Consider the following 17,014-nt stretch of genomic DNA (forward strand, 5'->3'; position numbering starts at 1 on the left):
GTGCATGGTGCTGCGCATTTGGAGAAATCCGCAGGTAAATCCACAGGTCAAAAGACGTGCGTTTTACCTGCGGATTAGCCAGCGGTTTTCCCCTCCGGTTTGACACCTCTACAATGGAGCAAAGAATTGGCATGCTTCGGATTTGAGACCGCAGCAAATCCACGAGGAAAAATGCACAGCGGTTTTAATTTCCATTGAATACAATACAATGATACTGTATACTGCTCCGCAGGACCAAAAACGCTGCGCATCCGCAGCAGAACCCGCAACATGTGCATACAGCCTAACCCTTCACTTGACAAACTGAACATTAACCCCCTAGTGACGGAGCCAATATGGTGCTTAATGACCGGGTCAAGTTTTACAATTCTGACCACTGCCCCTTTATGAAGTAGTAACTCTGGAAGGCTTCCATGGATCCCGCTGACTGACATTGTTTTTGTGTGACATTATACTTCATGTTAGTGGTAAAATTGATTCGATCTGACTTATTTAAGAAAAAAACGGAAATATGGCAAATTTTTACAATTTTCAAACTTAATTTTTATGCCCTTAAATCAGAGAGATATGTCACACAAAATAATAACATTTCCCACCTTTACTTTAGATCAGCACAATTTTGGAACCTTTTTTTTTGGTAGGACGTTAGAATTACAAGCTGACCAGCAAGTTCTCATTTTTACAACAAAATTTACAAAACCATTTTTTTTTTAGGGACTACCTCACATTTGAAGTGACTTTGACGGCTGTACATGACAAATACCCAATAGTGACACCATTCTAAAAACTGCACCCCTCAAGGCGCTCAAAACCACATTCAAGACGTTTGTTAACGCTTCAGATGCTTCACAGGAACTGATAATTAATTAACATCTAGCTTTTTTTCACAAACATTTTACTTCAGAACCAATTTTTTTTTTATTTTCACAAGTGTAAAAAGAGAAAATGAACCATAAAATTTGTTGTGCAATTTCTCTTGAAAACGCTGATACCACATATGTGGGGGTAAACCACTGTTTGGGCGCATGGCAGAGCTCAGAAGGGAAGGAGCGCCGTTTGACTTTTTCAACGCAGAATTGGCTGGAATTGAGATCGGATGCCATGTCGCGTTTGGAGAGCCCCTGATGTGCCGAAACAGTGGAAACCCCCCAATTCTAACTCCAACCCTGACCCCAACACACCCCTAACCCTAATCTCAGCCCTAATCCTACTGGGAAAATGGAAATAAATATTTTTTTATTTTTCCCTATCTAAGGGGGTGATAAAGGGGGATTTGATTAACTATTTTTTTATTTTGATCACTGTGATAGACCCTATCACAGTGATCAAAATGAACCAATAGGAAATCCATAGGCTATGCCCCCATATGCTGCTCCATAGACTATGCCCCCATATGCTGCAAAAAAAAAAAAAAAAAGCCATACTCACCTCTCCTGGGTCCATCGCCGCTGTCTGCCACTTCTTGTGTCAGTGACTGTTCAGCCAGCAGAGGGGCGGCATGCACTAATCACGTCACCGTGCCCCCTGCTGCCTAAATTTCACTGACACAGGATGCAGCAGAGACAGCGGTGAGCAGCGATGGACCGGGGGACAGGTGAATATCGCTATATTCTCACCGATCCTGCTACGGTCTCTGCAGCCTCGCTCGCTTCTCCACTGTCTCCCTTCCCTTCCTGTCTTCAGCGGTCACGTGGTACCGCTCATTACCACTCATGAATATGCGTATATTCATGAGTGGTAATGAGCGGCACCACATGACCGCTGAAGACCGGAAGGGAGACAGTGGAGAAGCGAGCGAGGCTGCAGAGACCGCGGCAGAACAGGTAAGTATGATCTTTGACACCCCCGCTCCCCCTCCCCTGCAGACCCCCAGGTATAGGACCCGTGTATAAGCCGAGGGGGGGACTTTCAGCCCAAAGAAATGGGCTGAAAATCTCGGCTTATACACGAGTATACACGGTAATCATTTATTATACATGTACTGTAAGCTGCACATGCACTGTACTAATTATATATGTGACTGACATTTATATCTATCTATTCTATGTATATACTGTATGCATATTCTATAGGGTCACGTTGTAATTTTACTGTACGCGGCTGCTGAATTGGACAGAATATTTCCCTTGAAAAGTGTTGGTAAATTACAAGAGAATTACTCTATTTAAAAAGCTCATGTTAAAATTGAATTGCAATTGCATTGCCATTCGGATGTTAATCGGATGCTAGGTGTGAAAAAAAATCAGATTGTACTTGCATGACATTTGTATGACACTAGTCCTACTTTTCAGGACCAAAATCAAAACTTTTTCACGGTGATGAGTATGAGCCCTTTCAATGAATTTAGTAGGAGAAATACTCAAAACAGAAAAACAAACAAAACTATTTGTGTCAAATCTCTTATGAGTATCAGTGTGGCTCTCAGGAGTTGGGCGCAAAGTCATAGTGTGTTCATTTTTCATATGAAACCAACCTTAAAGAGGTTGTCCGTTCCAAATTGGCAAGTCTGCAGTCACTGTGTGACTTACGAATCCCCTAGCCCACGCACTGAGACGAGTCGCCAGTTTCTTTCAGCCAGAGTCTGTTTAGTGGGCAAGTCTTCGCTCTATAAAAGTGTATGGAAGTGAGGAGGCGTAGAGTAGCAAGGAGTATGCATAACTCCTACATACCCAACAGTTCCGGGTCAGAAACTGGCGAATCGCCACAATGATTGTGCTAGGGAGATACATAACTTATCGATTTGGACCGGACAACCCCTTTAAAAGGGGTGTTCTCAAGTTTGAAAGTTGTGCCCCATCCATGGTAACTCCCCCTAAAACTTAAAATAAGCTTTGGAGGCTGATTGTCATATAGACCAGTGTCTGTCCCATAAATCTTTATCTTTACAGCTCACTTACATATTAATATCTGTGATCTGATCTCTTATTCTAGAGAAATCCACAATATCTTAAGGTACTGTCACACTAAGGCTGGTTTCACATTAGCGTTGAAACAACGCTGCGCACTGCGTTGGTAAGCCCCGCCCCGATCCGGCTCCTTGCCCGCCCCATCCGGGATCACCGCCTACTATCGCATTTGCACGCATGCGATCGGCGCACCCTATCTTTAGCATAGGGTGCGCAGATCATGCGCTGCCAGTGTGAAAGTAGCATGCTGTGCACTGTTGACGGTGCGCCGTGCGCGCCGAAATGCAACATTGCATTGCTACTTTCACACTGGCAGCGCATGATCTGCGCACCCTATGCTAAAGATAGGGTGCGCCGATCGCATGCGTGCAAATGCGATAGTAGGCGGTGATCCCGGATGGGGCGGGCAGGGAGTCGGATCGGGGCGGGGCTTACCGACGCAGTGCGCAGCGTTGTTTCAACGCTAATGTGAAACCAGCCTTAGCGATGTACCAGCGATCCCGACCAGCAATATGATGCGGTCAGGATCGCTGGTACATCGCTAAGTGGTCGCTAGTGAGCTGCCACACAGGCAGATCTCACCAGCGACATCGCTGGGCACGGGGGTCGCTACTTACCTGTCACACCAGGCGAACCTGCGTCCTCTCGCCCGCGTCCACGCGTCGCTCGTCGTCACAGCAGGAACCGCCGCAGGAAGCTGACGACGAGAAACAGTCCAGCCTGTTCTCGTGCGATCAGCGATAAGCAGCGTGGGAGCGGGTTGTAGCTAAGTATCACACATAGCGATATCGCTAGCAATATCGCTATAACGTCACAAGTTATAGCAATATTGCTAGCGATATCGCTTAGTGTGACAGTACCTTTAAGGTATCATTTTTCAGCTTCCTATGACATGACCTACACGCCCATATAGATGTTGATTGTAGTGACAGATTCACTTTAATTCTACATGCCACTACATGCATTTTAATATGTTTCATGAGAAATATGCTGAAATATACAACACCCAGTACAGAACAAAACTGACCACAACATATTTACCGATTGCTGAATGTGAAGATGATGCATAATTTTGCTGTCAATAGTTACATGCAGATGGATTGTGGGTGTTGCAGTTAAATTCACCCCATGCATTGCAAAGAGTACAAATCTGAAACAGAAAGTGTATGCCCATTTCAAAGCCTGCAGTAAGCTTGTATTTCCATTGTGTTTTTCCAATATTTGTGGATGGAGTTTTGAATCCCCCATCCACATGCATTGAACTGGAAAGTGGTGCAAACCCTGCACCACAAATAGTGGCATTTCTTCCATGTGAGTACACACCCTAATGATGCAACAGTTAATGAGCTCATAAATGTCTGAAAATCTGATGGACAGCAGGATTAATTCCTAATAGACGTCTATGGCTAAAAATCTCTTCTACGATGTTTGTTAATCCACATTAATGAAAGTAGGCCAACACATCAAGGTCAAAACACAAGCTGGAGGAGTTTTATTAGCAAGTGCCAATGTGTTGTTACATTGCAAGTTTAGGGATCAGGATGGAGGTTTCATCAGTACCAGATCTGCAGGATAGTGTATGGCTGTTGTATGTGCACATTTATATGAGCCACTGCACAGTAACCTTTCAAGGTTACACTAATCTTTAGTGTAGACCTGCTGTTACACACAACGCAAGATCAAATGGACCTTAAGGCCCCTTTACATTTAGCGATGCACCAGCTATCTCGACCAGCGATATGACCCGGTCAGGATCGCTGGTGCATCGCTAAATGATCGCTAGTGAGCTGCCCCCCGGGAGATCTCACAGCGATGCAGCAGCGACACAGTGGACGATACGTACCTTTCAGAAGCGGCGATCCTGACGTCCTCAGTCCGCGTCCACGCGTCGCTCGTCGGCGCCAGCAGGAAGCGCCCGACGAGAAATGGAGCTGCACAATCAGCGACAGACAGCGGGGGAGCCGGTCGGAGGCAAGTATAACAAATAGCGATATCGCTAGCGATATCTCTGCTGCATCACCAAATCGGTGATGCTTTAGCGATATTATTAGCGATATTGCTATGTGTAAAACCCCCTTTACTGTACTGACACCAACAAATCACACTTCATTCATTTCATGTGATATATCAGCTCACAATTGGACTGATGCCCTGAAAAAATCTGCGCTTACTACAGCAGTTTATGGCAGTAAGACTGCCCCCTGACCTTTTTGTCACAGGAAGCAGGGCATGTGTGGGAGGATTTTCACTATACTATTGGCTGCTTGTCACCCTTATTCTACATGCAGAACAGATCTGAAAGCAATACAACCTTTTCTGTGCAAATAATAAGCAACTTGATCATAAATGTGTATCATAAAACCTATATGGAAAGTTAAAAGGCAAAATTAAAAAAAAAAAACATACATCTTGGTCAGCCATATAAAGTACATACTATGAAGCAAGGTCCAACTGTTCTATGGCCTTCATATACCACTGGTGTAAGCATATCAATTGCAACACTCGTGTTCTACATGAGAGAGGAATCTCTGGCATCCACCTTTTCTTTATATGAAAATCCCCAGCAAATCTCTCAAAGCATTCTGCAGTACATAACCAGAAAAGAAAAATGACTGAGACAACCTGTGAAGTCACAGATTGCAGCAAATGCAGACTGCTGCATGTTACAAAGACTGTCGAAAGCCGTTAAAGGGTACTGTATATGCCGTCTATCAGGTGGGTACAATCCACTATCTGCCTAATGTTACAAAAACTGAACATACACACTGCAATGTAAAAACGACTTGCAGTTCATATGGTCAGTCTTAAGTTTCTTTTAATCTCTTCATGTTTGTAAAGATGCAAAGGGGTTAAAAAGTGACCTGACAATTCAGGCAACAACGTCCACTTGGAAGACAGTATTTCATACATAATGGTCACAAAGATGGCAAGACGCTCGGAAAAACTTGCTGGGTACAACAGAGCCTAAAAGATGCCGTGTATACATACCCTAACTATGCCCTATTAAAAACCAATGAGCAAATGGCATTTTGTAAATTTCAATTTCAAGGACAGTGCTACACCGCAACTTTTATTACACAAAATAATGTTGTTTCAGGAAAGTTTTAGGGTGGGAAAAAAAGTATGTATTTATATACACCTCAGGCCAGGTTGATTTAGATATAAGTAATTCATGGTCCGTACATGGACCACAATGACCAGACGGCTTACAGTCAGTCCAGGCACTGTTGTTCATGTAAGGACTGAAATACAGCGGTCTAAACCGGCCTTTCTGTCATGTCATTAAACATTGGAATCTCATGTTGTGTTTTATCAAAGTTGTCACGTATCAATTAGAAAAAAAAAAAGTGGTCTTACGCAAACTTGTTTTGTTTTTTATAAAGTCCATATTTCATGCAGTTTTTAATTTAACAAAGGCCAAAAGTATATATTAAAGAAATCAGAAATATAAAGGAAGAGGGTTTATTAGCAGAAACACTAAAGCCTTCTTACATTTTGATACTGTTTTAGGTGACAAATTTGAGAATGAATTAACACTGAAAAATAAAAGTTGCTTTATCAGTAAAGATTTCTGATCATAGGCTGCACAAGAATCGCTATGTCCTTGATTTTTCATACTAAATCTCTAGTAGGTTAGCATCAATTTGTACAGCCATTAAACAACATTAATTGTATCTATGTGGAGACATGTTTTCTTCCTTATAAAAGTCTAAGATGTGGGGCCAATCACCCAGGTCAGTGACAAACAGATGAGCAAACACTGGAATGTTGTAATCTACCAGCCATTCCATCTCCCACAGATTCTTCTTGTGATTCATCAGTCTTCCGTGAAATAATGAATGTGAGTGGCTCATGGGTACTTTAAAGCACTTGAGAAGCCAGAAGACCAAGCGGAGATTCTTTTAACGATCAGACCAGCCTATATATGTACAGGTACCTCATCATTCATAATGAGTCATACCAAGTAATGTACAACTGCTTGCAAGAGGACAACTTCTGTCCATAAAATCCAAGGCCAAGTGCAATAGAAAAATAGAAATGCTTTTACAGAAAGGACTTTGCACTCTTGCAACTATATTACAAGTGATACAGGGATAATCATAAGTACAGTCAAAACCAGAAAGTAGATCATAAATAGCATAGGGATAACTTCAACTCCTGGCATATTGGCTGCTGTGCAGTGTGGACAGGTCACATTTGCAATGTGTTTTTTAGCATAATTTCAGTAAACAACTTGTTACTTTTGTAGTCCAAGCTGAATGCAGGCATCATCAAAGGAAACTCGATTAAAGCTGACATGGCCGCTAGCAAAGGAGAGCAACTGACCGAGGCAAAGTGTCAAGTCTAAAAACATATACAGTGCCTACAAGTAGTATTCAACCCCCTGCAGATTTAGCAGGTTTACACATTCGGAATTAACTTGGCATTGTGACATTTGGACTGTAGATCAGCCTGGAAGTGTGAAATGCACTGCAGCAAAAAAGAATGTTATTTCTTTGTTTAATTTTTTTTTAAATTGTGAAAAGTTTATTCAGAGGGTCATTTATTATTCAACCCCTCAAACCACCAGAATTCTGTTTGGTTCCCCTAAAGTATTAAGAAGTATTTCAGGCACAAAGAACAATGAGCTTCACATGTTTGGATTAATTATCTCTTTTTCCAGCCTTTTCTGACTATTTAAGACCCTCCCCAAACTTGTGAACAGCACTCATACATGGTCAACATGGGAAAGACAAAGGAGCATTCCAAGGCCATCAGAGACAAGATCGTGGAGGGTCACAAGGCTGGCAAGGGGTACAAAACCCTTTCCAAGGATTTGGGCCTACCTGTCTCCACTGTTGGGAGCATCATCTGGAAGTGGAAGGCTTATGGAACTACTGTTAGCCTTCCACGGCCTGGACAGCCTTTGAAAGTTTCCTCCCGTGCCGAGGCCAGGCTTGTCCGAAGAGTCAAGGCTAACCCAAGGACAACAAGGAAGGAGCTCCGGGAAGATCTCATGGCAGTGGGGACATTGGTTTCAGTCAATACCATAAGTAACGTACTCCACCGCAATGGTCTCCGTTCCAGACGAGCCCGTAAGGTACCTTTACTTTCAAAGCGTCATGTCAAGGCTCGTCTACAGTTTGCTCATGATCACTTGGAGGACTCTGAGACAGACTGGTTCAAGGTTCTCTGGTCTGATGAGACCAAGATCGAGATCTTTGGTGCCAACTACACACGTGACGTTTGGAGACTGGATGGCACTGCATACGACCCCAAGAATACCATCCCTACAGTCAAGCATGGTGGTGGCATCATGCTGTGGGGCTGTTTCTCAGCCAAGGGGCCTGGCCATCTGGTCCGCATCCATGGGAAGATGGATAGCACGGCCTACCTGGAGATTTTGGCCAAGAACCTCCGCTCCTCCATCAAGGATCTTAAGATGGGTCGTCATTTCATCTTTCAACAAGACAACGGCCCAAAGCACACAGCCAAGAAAACCAAGGCCTAGTTCAAGAGGCAAAAAATCAAGGTGTTGGAGTGGCCTAGTCAGTCCCCTGACCTTAACCCAATTGAAAACTTGTGGAAGGAGCTCAAGATTAAAGTCCACATGAGACACCCAAAGAACCTAGATAACTTGGAGAAGATCTGCATGGAGGAGTGGGCCAAGATAACTCCAGAGACCTGTGCCGGCCTGATCAGGTCTTATAAAAGACGATTATTAGCTGTAATTGAAAACAAGGGTTATTCCACAAAATATTAAACCTAGGGGTTGAATAATAATTGACCCACACTTGTATGTTTAAAATTTATTAAAATTTAACTGAGCAACATAACTTTTTGGTTTGTAAGATTTATGCATCTGTTAATAAATCCTGCTCTTGTGTGAAGTTTGAAGGCTCTAACTTATTTGCATCTTATCAAACCTGCTAAATCTGCAGGGGGTTGAATACTACTTGTAGGCACTGTACATTCAGTGCTATCCAGAGGCTGAAGAGAAATATCAAAACTAGACCTAGGATGTTAGAGGAGAGATGATGCCCACAGAGCAGTGCTGAAGTACACAAAGAGAATGCACTTAATGCTGTTCATCCAGAAAACATAACCGGAACCGTTCAGGGAGAAAACATCGGACAGAGGAATTGGGGTGTTTACAATGTTAACCTATATAAACACTACAGGAGTCAAGCAAACGATGGAAATAATACAAAGAACAAGTGATCTCAAATACCATCATTTAACAACTTGTGTTAAAGTTTCGGTTACTATACAACTCTGCTTTACAATAATTTGTTTCTGTATGTACCCTCAACGGATGATCCACACAATGTCTAAAAAACGAGAACAACCAGAAGCCTGGAGGTCAAAAACAAGCCACAATACCATTTCTTGCATCCGCTAGCCATCTGACACTTGTCTGTTCTGTACTCTAGGAAAGGAAAATTCACATTCATGAACATGGCATTCTCCATTGTTGTTTCTTATGGATGCAAATTGTACTTGTGTGTCCATCATGATTCATTTTCCCCGAAATAGCACATGAGAGGGAGGCTCCCATTTTTTCCAGAGAAGTTAAAGATCCCGCCGTCCCCCCAAAAGGAAACCTATCAGATATTTCGGAAAAATACAGTCAGATCTGAATGTGGACCTTGAAAGTGGTACAATATATCAAAAAAAGCTGTGCTCCCCTTGTCTACAACATGTTACTCTATGATTTATTTACTATTATTTAATAGAATATGTTACCTAAAAAAACACATTTCTAATTGTTTGGTGTTTTCCAACCATATTTATCAGTTTTAACTAGTTTGCTCAAAACGTCAGGCCCACCCAGACACCTTAAAGCCCCCGTTACACATAGCGATATTGCTAGCGATATCGCTGCATGTGATACTTACCTCCGACCGTCTCCCCCGCTGCTCATCCCTGGTCGCGCGAGAAGGTCCTGGATCATTTCTCGTCGGGCGCTTCCTGTGGCGCCGCCGAGCGACGTGTGGACGCGGGCGGGAGGACGTCAGGATCGCCGCATCTGACAGGTCAGTAGCGACCCCAGCGATGTCGCTGGTGAGATCTGCCTGTGTGGCAGCTCACTAGCGACCACTTAGCAATGCACCAGCGATCCATATCGTTGTCGGGATCGCTGGTGCATGGCTTAGTGTAACGGTACCCTTAGTTTGTAAATATTTCTGACATTTGTGATATCTCCTTAATATCTTTCCTGCTGTTCAGTTTCTTATCAAGGATCTTCTTGCAATTTATAGTCACTGTAAGGTTCTTGCTTCAAATCTAATGATGCTTCACATGTACAGCCAGGAGTGTCCCTGCTGCTGCCTCAGCATCATATGAAAATCACGCAGACCACCGCTTCTTTTACACTTCCTGGGTTTTTTGCGGGCCGTATTGCCGTGATTTTTTCGGTCTCCCGCAAAAAACAGGTCGCAAATAACTTTGTTGGATCGCCGTTTTTCCCTGTTTTAACAAAATGTTGGGAAAAATACGGCGATCAGCAAATACGGTGTACCGCAAAAACAAGGAACCATTGTTTTTGCGGTACCATTTAAATGAATTGCAGCCTTGTCTGTAAGCCGTGAAAAATATCGAGCAAGCTCAATATTTTTTCACGGCCGTATAAACAGCCATACGGCACTCCAATGTATTTTTGCGGGCCGTTTTCGTGGCCCCATAGAAATCTATTGGGGCCACAAAATTAGCCCGCAAAAACACGGCAAGTGTGAAAGAACCCTTCGGCTTAGTGCCCACGTTACAGAAATGCTGCGGAATTGTCCGCAGCATTTCCGCAACTCCCTGCCACGGGGAAAACGCATGCGGAATTCGCATGCGTTTTCCCGCAAAACACAAGCGTTTTTAGTTTGCAGAATGCTTGCACTTTTCCAAGTGATTTGAAGCATAAAAAAACGCGATGTGGGCACACAGCCTTAGACAAAGAGCTGAAGCTGCAAAAAAGCCTGGTATAAAAACCACATCTCAGGAACTAGAAATGCCCTCGTCTGCACAGGTAAGACTGAAGATTGACACAGTATATAGCCTCAATCAGACATCAGTGATTTTTCTTGTAAGCAAAAAAAAAAAAAAACTGTATATCAATGCTTTTCATCAGAATGTAGTCAATTTTAGAGTATCATCAGTTTTTCTCAGAATAAAAACAAACTGATGGAGCTTTCGCAAGCTTCTCATATCAAACAGTGCTGTCCAATTTTTTCCCATACCTATAAACTTGCATTGCCGAAATTGATCCAAGACTCAGGTCAAAAGTGATCACATCTCGAATTTTGTGCCGACCACTCGGTCTGCAAATATTCACAGACACATGAACAACCCCATAGACTATAAGTAAAAGCGCCATCTGTGAAAACCACGGATAGAGCTAGTATATGAAAAACTAGTGTATTAATGGGCCCTTAGTGATCTGGAGAAGAATGACTGAAGCTTTCCCCATAAAGCACAGTCAAACTGTTCTGGGGAAAATCATGGAATATTAGACCTAACAATTATATCAATGGTTAAGTGGCTATGTCCATACACGTGGTCTGTGTGCTGCACTGTGAGGTGGTAGCCAGCGGTTTCCACCCCAGCCATTAATTCCATCATCATAGTCTGTAATATTGCTTGCTTGTTTTCCCACCTGAAATTCTGTTTGGCAGCATGCCTTCCAGTTCATCTGCACACCACTGAACAAAAGAGTGACAAGAAACGATGTATTCACATGCAGCGCGAGAGTGAAATGGCTCATTGTACGGACAAGTACCGGGACCCTGGAGAATCGTACACAGATCTTCAGTCCATCTAGACGTTTCATATCTTCACCACGTAGCCCAGTAAGTGCATTATTCAAAGTCATAATTAAAATGACAAGACCTAAATGTATAATGTCAGCACCACTACCATGAGCAGACTCATCAGTAGCGTCACAGCAGCAAGCTCTGGCACAGTAACAAACGTAGCACTGCCACACATTAAACGTTGTGTCACAGCTGTACCCAAGGCTTCGCTACAACGGCAGTGATCATTCTGTTATGACCAGTGTTTGGTCAGTGTGTAAGTTTACCATCAAGAATTATATCAATTTGTTGTTTCAGGGTTTTTTGGCACAAGAGAAGTTTTTCAAGCTTCTGTAAAATAAAAAAAAAAGCAATAAAATCAGAATGCACACAGTTTGCATATAGATGGGATCTAAGTGCTGTCTGATTTTTTTTCTTTTTAATAAATCCATAAACTTGCATACTTCCATGTTTTGGTGCAGACTACTCAGTCCACGAAGAACCACCTACATGTGAACAGCACCATAGAATATAATGGGTACGAGATCTATCCATGAAAAAACATGGATGACCTTGTATATGAAAAACTGCACCCTAAAGGTACTGTCACACTTAGCGATCGCGCGATCAGCGATAACCAGCGGGGGAGCCGGTCGTAGGTAAGTATCAGACACAGCGATATCGCTAGCAATATCGCAATAACGTCACTAGTTATAGCGATATTGCTAGCGATATCTCTTAGTGTGACAGGCCCTTAATACTAAGGCCCTGTGCACACAGTGCAGATTGTGCAGTTCTGCAGCGGATTTGGCCCAGCAGAACTGCACGTGATGTACAGTACCATTTAAGGCTATGTAAAACAAAAAAACGCTGTGCACATGCTGCAGATTTTTCAGCGCAGATTTGGTGCGGAATAAAAGAAGCAGCATGTCGCTTCTTTTGTGCGGTTTTGCTGCAGTTTTCCACCTGCTTCATTATAGAAATCTGCAGGTGAAAACTGCAGGGGAAATCTGCACAAAAACTGCACGTAAAACACAGGTCATTTTACCTGCAGATTTATCAAAATCTGTGCGGAAAATTCCACAGCATAATCCGCACCATGTGCACACAGCCTGAAGGCGTGGGTTCCTAAACTAGAAATGCGGGTGTTGCTCACAATTTGTTTCAGGTCTTGCATAAACATACAGTACAGTTCACATGACTGGAGCTGTACAAAACGCCATACACGATTCAAAATAGAAACCCAGCAATGGATTTCACAGGGAACTGTGACGATACGACCTGGTAAGGATCGCTGGGGCGTCGCTACATGATCGTTAGTGAAATACAAGACACGGAGGGCACCATCAAACAGTTAGACTGAATATAGTAGGGATCCAGCCGCAGTATGTCTTAGGCCGGGGTCACACTAACCGAAGCAAAATACGGTCAGTATTTTACATGCGTAATACGGATGAATGACCCCTAAACAGTGCTCCGTATGTCATCCGTAATCAAGGTGTGGTCGCGTATTTTGCGCATGTCAGCATCCGTATGCAATCCGTATGGCGAGATTTTCTCGCAGGCTTGCAAAATGGACATATAATGGAGCCCTATGACAGGGTTTCTAACATAAACAAAATAATAGATATAGACACACAGAATGCGCATATATATATATATATATATATATATATATATATATATGTATTCTATGTGTATATATCTATTCTTTTGTTTCTTTATTAAACCTGTCAGTGTGAGTTTACTGTATAGCGCACTGAATTGCCGGCTTTTCAAAAAGACACCGGGTGCGTATTTCTCGCAAGTCACATGTGTGGTCCGTGTGTAATCCGTATTTTTAGCGCACCCATAGACTTGCATTGGCGTACTACGGCCATAGTACGCTGACAATCGCAGCATGCTGCGATTGGCACGGACCGTAGAATACAGATGAGAAATATACGGCTGGTGCGAGGGACCCCATAGAGAATCATTGGTCCGTGTCTAATGCGTGCTTTTAGCGCCTCTCACTCGGCCGTATTCCTCGCCAGTGTGACCCCGGCCTATATGTTAAATCCAAATAACCAAAAGAGCAAAGAAGACATACAAATAAGCAGGGATCACCTTTAGAAAAAGTAACAATTTTTATTTCATAGGACATACATAACAACACAAGGAATAAAAACACTTAAAATATACAGTGGTTACCACACGTAACCTGTATATATGGAAGCAGTAACCAACCTCGTACCATGCTTATATATTATATAGGTTCCTAATTAAGGGTCACAATGTACAGCATGTTCAATAAATAAACATACAATATATAAATACATAGCTCTACAACTGGGAAATATAGTAAAGGATCCGTAATGAGGATCAGAAACAGCCACAATATGGTTAGAGTTGACAACAAATACCAGTGGGCCAGTGCACTAGCCAATGCCCAGTAGGGTTAAATGAACCACTTGGATCAAGAGGTATAGGGAGGGTTAGGAAAATATCTAAGAAACCATAAATAAATCAGTCACCCCCTCCTCTCATACTTTACCACCCCAGACTGCAGGCTAGAAAGAGGACATGCTCACTGAACACAGATAATCATTAGGAATATGTTGGTATGGAGGAACAAGGTGCCCCTCCAATAACCCGACGCGTATCGTCACGGTCGTGACTTCATCAGGGGTAGGAGAATGAGCTGCCAAACAAGCAGATCTCTTCAGCGACGCAGCAACCATCCAGCGATCCTTGGTACCTTGTCACACAGCAGCTTTTCTGACGACTCCAGCCTGCGTCCCTGAGTTCTAAGTCGCCGAGTTCTACGTCGCCAACAGCGATGCGCACTGGCCAACAGGACGCCGACAATAAAAGACATTCGAGCACGATTAGCGATATCCAGCGGGGGGGCGGTCGCCGCTATATGTCACATGTAGGGAGATCGCTGGCAAGATCGCTGTTGTGTCACAAAATTGGTGACGCATCAGCGATCTCGCTGTGCGAGACGGGGCCTTAAGTCACTTATGATAAGAGTACACACACGACACAGCAGGGGCTCAAAGCTGCTCCTTCCTGAGGTTAATTACACATTTCCCTGCCTTGGGTAAAGGTACTGTCACACTTAGCGATGTACCAGCGATCCCGACCAGCGATATGACGCGGTCAGGATCGCTGGTACATCGCTAAGTGGTCGCTAGTGAGCTGCCACACAGGCAGATCTCACCAGCGACATCGCTGGGGACGGGGGTCGTTACTTACCTGTCACACTAGGCGATCCTGCGTCCTCCCGCCCGGCTCCACGCTCGTTGCTCGTCTCTCCACAGGAAGCTGACGACGAGAAACAGTCCAGGACGTTCTCGCGCGATCAGCGGTAAGCAGCGGGGGAGCCGGTCGTAGGTATCAGACACAGCGATGTCGCTAGCAATATCGTTATAACGTCACAAGTTATAGCGATATTGCTAACGATATCGCTTAGTGTGACAGTACCTTTAGTAACATAAGGGCTCATACTCACTTGCGAGAAATGTGGACAAGTGCAATCCGATAAGAAAAAAAAAAAAAATCGGATTGCACTTGGACCAATATTATTCAATGGGTTACATCTCATCTGCGATTTTTTTTTTTTCTCACCTCGGACCGAGAACAAAATCGCAGCTTGCTGCGTATCTCGGACGAAACAAGTCAATGGGTGCGAGGAAAAAAAAAAAAACGCACAGCATTCGCACCATGAGAGTGGTGTCCGATTTTTACGCACCAGTGTCCTTTGAAAAGCTGGCAATTCATGTGTGGTGTACAGTAAAATCACACTGACATGTTAGAATATATATATATATATATATATATATATATATTCATAATCTTTTCTATGTGTATATACAGTATCTATATATATCAGAGAGAGATATACAAGAATAGCCGGTAATTCATTTGTCAGCTTCTGTAAAATCACTGCAGGAGCCAACAGGATTGGAGAGATACAGTAAGTCCATATAGAATAGGTAGATATATAGATTTCAGTGACAAATACAATTAGTATAGTGTGTGTGCAAAATACTGGCCATGTAATTAATAAAAGATTACTTTACGGAAAAAAATGGGGTGGGGTCCCCCTATAATTAATAGACAGCTGAGGGCTGATGTTAATAGCCTAGGAATGGGCCATGGTTACTGCCCCCCCCCCCTGGTTAAAAACATCAGCTCTCAGCCGCCCCAATTCTGGCATATAGCCTTGCTCCTCCCATGGCTCAGTAGCAGTGGCATATGGGGTAATAGATGGGGGGGGGTTGATGTCACCTTTGTGACATCAAGACCTGAAGTTAGTAATGGATACATCTCAATAACACACCTCTATTACTAATCCCAAAGTCAAATTGTAAATAAAACACAAACACCCTGAAAAAGTCCTTTAATTGAAATAAAGACACAGACTCCTTTATTATTCTTAATTAAATCATACTTAGGCTATGTGCACACGTATGCAGAAAATTTCTGCATAAAAACCGGATTCCTTCCCAGAAACTGCGTGTTTTTCGCGAAAAAAACACGCGGTTTTTATGCGTTTTTCCGCACGGTTCCAGACACATTGAAATAGCCAGAAATGCGGAAAAATCCGTGAAATTAGTGACCATGCCGCGTTTTTTACCGCGAAGCGGTTTTTTCACGGTAAGGAACGCATCCATATTCACAAAAAGTGCAAAATGCATAGAAATGAATGGGAAGCTTATTTTAAAGAGTTTTTATAGCGGATTTATTGGCAAATCCGCGAAAAAAACGCTACGTGTGAACACAGCCTTACACCCACACCTAATCCATGTGAAGCCCTCTATCTCCTGTAATAAAGGTAAAATAAAAAAAAACAACAATATACCATACCTGTCGGTCGTTGTGTCTCACGCCGCAATCTATATCTGGGGGATATACATTTTTCAACCTGGACGGTGCTAAGATGCGACCACCCCAGCTGAAAAACCACTGGTGAATGAGGAGATGCTGGGAACGCAAACTCAGTGACTAGCGGTTACGAACTGGGGTGACCTCTGGGTCGTGGGAAAACGCCAGTGATGAGGTCATCGCAGTTCATGCTCAGTGTTTTCACAGCAGATAACCTGTCACTCTGTGATTATACTGTAACGTGGCAGATCATTTGCAGGCTTTTAATCGATATATACTGCATATATTTAATATATATCTGTCTATATCCAAGATATATCCATCTATCTATCTAGTCCATCAAAAAAGAAAGCAGCACACCATGTTGGTTTTCAATAGAGTGGTTTTTTAATGCCCTGTTGAGGGCAGAGTAAAGTACTGCAGTGCGCAGGTGCCAGACCTCTCTGACCTTTCCCAGCGCCTGCGCACTGCAGTACTTTA

At 43.2% G+C, this 17,014-nt stretch overlaps 1 protein-coding gene across 9 annotated transcripts in view; it reads right to left on the reverse strand.

The window, feature by feature from the left end:
- Nucleotides 1-17,014, reverse strand: part of TJP1 (tight junction protein 1) — a 613,045-nt gene that overhangs the window by 137,379 nt on the left and 458,652 nt on the right. The gene's annotated exons all lie outside the window — the stretch shown is intronic.

The sequence above is a fragment of the Dendrobates tinctorius genome, unplaced genomic scaffold (assembly GCF_039654945.1).
Source record: "Dendrobates tinctorius isolate UK_male_01 unplaced genomic scaffold, ASM3965494v1 ptg000097l, whole genome shotgun sequence".
In the NCBI taxonomy this organism is placed as follows: domain Eukaryota; kingdom Metazoa; phylum Chordata; class Amphibia; order Anura; family Dendrobatidae; genus Dendrobates; species Dendrobates tinctorius.